The sequence below is a fragment of the Symphodus melops genome (assembly GCF_947650265.1).
Source record: "Symphodus melops genome assembly, chromosome: 15".
NCBI lineage: Eukaryota > Metazoa > Chordata > Actinopteri > Labriformes > Labridae > Symphodus > Symphodus melops.
Window position 1 is genome coordinate 3732307 of NC_136705.1, and position 5000 is coordinate 3737306.

A 5000-nucleotide genomic window follows, 5' to 3' on the forward strand; every position below is an offset into this window, starting at 1 on the left:
TAGAACATTATGCAAAACCTGAGGGGATTCAATCCACCCAGGAAACAAGAATGTAGGTGATTTTTAAAACCTACTGTGCAATCTCAAATATTGCTTTTATTGGTGGTGTTCTGAGTTAGTATATTATGCCTTTAATTATACATTCATCGTACTAAAAAAAAAAAAAAAAAAAAAAGACTGCCAGAGAGTTATGTATGGATCTATGTGCCCTCACATCCTTGTGTATACACAGAGGGGTGGAAGTCGCTCCTTTGGAAGCGACACAGATAGGAAATGTTTTATTTCCTGAGCTCATGTGGCAAGCAGGTAGTAATTGGTGTGTGTGTTAATCCTGGGATAACAAGTGTTTTCCAAGGAGAGTCAATGATCATCTTACAAGGTCAGTTTAGCCCTGCATGCTGCATGCATAATGGAGAATGCAAAGGCTAATAGGAACATAATCACATCACACACAGGCACACACACCTACACACGTATAAGCTTTTGTACTCATTCCTAGAGTAAAGGTGATACACCAGGGAAAATAATACAGTTTGATCTCTAACTGCCGTCTTCTCACGATAGAAGGCTTTTCGATGGAACAGGGCCACCCTGCGGCCTAACCAACGCCTTACCATCATCTTGGCAGGGGACCCTTCCCCTTCCCCTCTAGCCAATGGGATTACAGCTGGGAGGTGGCGGCAGCAGCGACCACGCACCGTGACCCGTCCGTTTTTTTTATGACTTCATTATTTTCCTTCCCTGCCACGCTCGTTTTCATTTGCCAGAGCGGGGGCATAATGACTGCACTATAAAAACGCTGCTTTAACGTTTGCATACTGTTCTCATTTGGTCCGGCCCTCAACCCTTCAGCTAGCATATGGCAGGTAATCAGGTCTGCAATCAGGGCTGCACGTTACACAGGGCCTCGCTTTCAGCACAGGGGCTATTACCCATCTGTCTCAGCACACACTCACGTGTATTTGTGCAGGCGTGCAAGCACACAAATATGCAAGAGTAGATACTTGTACACAAACGCATCCTCCATAGACATGCACACACACACACACACACACACACAAAGACACAATTGTGCACACATTCTAATGCACAAACATGGATATACGACCACACCATCACCTAACCTATAGAAGATCCCTGTATAAGAGACTCAAGCTAACGATAATGTGCAGTCACTATAAGATCTACCTTATGTTTCATTAATGGCAAAAAGATTTCACAGCTGTATGTGACAGAATGTCTTTGCTGTTATGGGGAGCTTACTTAACAAAGCCAGACATATTATAACCAAACCTTTTTGCCCCTCACCTCTGCATAACCTGGAACAATCATTTTTACACACTTCAAAGCACATACATTCACAATAGATTTAGCATATGGTTCTGTCATTATGTTTAACACACGTGCAAAACCTGCAAGAAAAAAAAAAAATCTTATTTTGGACCCCTGATGATAGGTATGACCCACAGTCTCTCCTACAGATGTACTTTTTATCCTTTGTAATGCCTATACGGGCTATTAAAACTGCTCTATATGCTTCCAGCAGGATCATTCCAACTCCTACTGCGTGTGTGTGTGTGTGTGTAGGTGTGTGTGTGTGTGTGTGTGTGTATATATATATATATATATATATATATATATATATATATATATATATATATATAAACTCAATCAATCAAATAATATGCTTACCTTGAAGCCAAGCAACCTTTACACAGAAGGTGCTTTCATAAACGTGCCTTTTACTTTGCAGAAACTTTGCATTAAATTAAAAAGCCATAACTCATGGAGGTCTCTTTAGTTTTCATTTTCAGAGGAAGTATAAGTGGCTCTTTACAAATAAACAAATAGGACAGCTGATTCATCACTTCTTGGGCTACCACTAGTTTATAAAAGGTTTTTCTTTGAATTAGTTGTTTGACAATCATGAAAGTACTTTCCAGTGACTTCCTTACATTTTAACAATACAATCTATCATGTAAAGGAAATTCAGAGCTCAGGGTAGCAACAGCTAGGCTTCTAGCAAACATCAGGGACAGATCCCCCCCCCCAAAAAAAACAAAAAAACCCCAAAACAAAACAAAAAAAAAAAGAGCATCAGATTGACTCTGATTTCCAGTGTTTGCATTTCAGTATTGGGTATTGTCCATTTTAAAGATTAGGAGACATTTACACTGTACACTATGGACCTTGAAGGCTCCTTGTGAAATTCTTTATGTAACATTTTACAATGTATAATGCAAAATGTGGTTGACCCAGACTGCCGCACCGAGATAAAAAACATATCTGTACTGTCGCCTCATAATTCTCCAAAAAATACTGCATAAAAAATGGGACGGCAGCACCGGTAATGTTTCCTGCTGTAAACCTTCTCTATCCTGTGTTTTCAAATACCTTTTTTTCAGTGGTGTATATAACACAACCGATAAGGATTACAGATCCACTTGGTTTTTAGAGTGGGGATACAGTGAGCCATAACCAACCCAGGTCATGGTCTCGAGGTACTAAATCAAAATAATCTTTAAAAAAATAGATTTGATTCCTTGATAAAGTCAATCAAATAATCCAATCCTAAATTTCACATGGTCAATTTACAGAAAAAAAATCATGGTTATATTTTTTTATTGGTATCATCCAAGAAGTTATTACAACTGACAGACATATTATGCACTGCTACAAATTGGATGTTGAATTAATCAAGAGGGACTGTGTGATGATGGTGATGATGAACTAAATGTGACTGGAGTACTACAGTGATGTCCAAAGGTCACAGTTACTGACAGGAGGGTAAAAAAAACAAAACAAAAGGCCCGTTTCCTTTGGCGAGCGAGTATGGAACTTCCAAAACTCCAGCCAAAGACAAAAGAGACATTTCAAGTAAGCGTAACGTACTACAGAGGCAATTCTGTGGGCGTCCAAGACAAAAGATAAAACACAGTTGTCAGAAAATACAGCGGTGATGACAGGACGGACCCAATCTGGCAGCAGGGATGGAAACCATTACTTCCAACTGGACTGGAGCTTTGAAGATTGGAGGAATCTTGTGGTGGGATATCCACCCCCCAACCAGGCATCCCAACAGAATCCTCCAGTACTCTCATTTGTACAGATGTCCAGCCAAATAGTGTGTGTGTGTGTGTGTGTGTGTGTGTGTGTGTGTGTGTGTGTGTGTGTGTGTGTGTGTGTGTGTGTGAGAGAGAGTGTGTGTGTGTGCTTTCGTGTCTGTGTGTTCTGTCCTTCCCGCGTGCCGCACAAATCCACTATGTACACACATTCCCTACCTCGGCGCCCATGTTTCATCCCCTCCGCTCTCCCTGAGTTGTGTTTGTTGAGCTCTCAGGCCCAAATCCATTATTACCTTCTGAAATGACAACTCATTTCCACAAATGTAATCCCTTCCCTAGCCTGCGTGAGGCTGTAGAGTAAACACAGTGCTCTCTCTAGAAAGCACAGAGCAAGGAGGCTACAGACCCACTACTTCAAATTTGCAAAGGGAATTCAGAGTTGTGAACGCCAGACCCAGGAGTGAAGATTATAAAGACTGAGAGCATTTGAAGGGATTTATTTCAAAGCTCTGCAGTCTGTAACACTGCAGCCAATGTACAGAGTGAGAACATATATATAGTAAGAACAGAAAGCACTCAGAAATAAAGTCAAAATTGATTATAATTGCGAGTACTGAGCAAACATGGGATCACAGAAGTGAAATAATCTCCATTTGTTTTATGTGTGGCTAATGTTTATGTGCAGGGCTAGTTGAACTAACACCAGTCATGGCCTGTACATGTGTCATGTACAGCATTGAGTAAAGGCTAACGTATAAAAGTTTAAAGATGTAGAAAAATGTGTCAGAAACTACAACACTATCCAACATCCTCTCTACCTTTAAGAGTAGGCTTCAACCTTTTCTTTTGATGAAGCTAAGTCAGGCTGTGGTCAGGCCTGGACCGCCTAGCATGCTAACCTCGCGTCTCTTCTTTAATGTGTAAATGTGTGACCCCCTGACTCCAACTCTTACAGCTATTAATATTGGCTATCAGTTATTATCAGACATAGGCTATACATGCTAAAGGGAATCGAAGAGCTGCTGGACTTCAACTGCTAAAATAACTAATACAAGTCCTTCACATGTCCTTGCACTGTAGTTGCTAATGTTGCTATTAGAATGAGTCTAGTTTCATTGTTCTTCATGCTAATAGCACCCATAGTGTTACCATTATTACTAGCATTGGAGATTTAAATCTAGGAAAGTTGTCAATACAATTAAGAAGTCCAGACTTATTATTTATGTTTAACAATTCTGAAACATTTTTGAGCATTTGGGACAAAACTGATTTGCTTGCAGGTAGTTTTGTGTAATAGGAACTCATTATTTTGTCTAAAAAGTCAGTAGTAAGAACTCACAACTTAAAATGAAAGCATTATGCAAACCCAAACAAACACTCTTCTCAGTGTGCACACAGACATAAACACATAGAGTTCCTTCTCCCTCCCTTTGCTCTCACCGAGATAAACAACAATTAAAAAAGAAAAATGCTCTCTATCAGCCTGCCCACCAATCCATCCTTCACCCTCAGCCACATCATATGTGACTGGTTTAATCGCAGGCCAATCACTGACGGGTCACAATTAATAAAAGCCACACCGGCCGAGAAATAAACAAGTCCAAATTGCTGCCTTAATCGAATGATGCAAACATGGGTGAGTTACAAAAGTTCACTGCCGCCACTGACAATTTCCTAATTGTATTCACTCATTCATGGCAATTTTATTAACATGGAGCGGATGTCTTCTGCCCTTCCACTGTCACAGCACCAGGGATCTAATTTCATTATTTTCCACAAGATTTGCTTGACTACTGCCGCCATGCTAGTGGCGCGCCACGGCCAGATGTTTATGCTATTTAAATGAGGAAGCAAAGCCTGTTGGGTAAACATAATTAAAGAAAGTTGAAGCTTTTTTTTTTTTTACTTCTCCTCTGCCTTGCCCTCTCTTTGTCT

General features: G+C 40.3%; 1 long non-coding RNA gene across 3 annotated transcripts in view; it reads right to left on the reverse strand.

The window, feature by feature from the left end:
* Positions 1-5000, reverse strand: part of LOC306836000 — a 139298-nt gene that overhangs the window by 79766 nt on the left and 54532 nt on the right. The gene's annotated exons all lie outside the window — the stretch shown is intronic.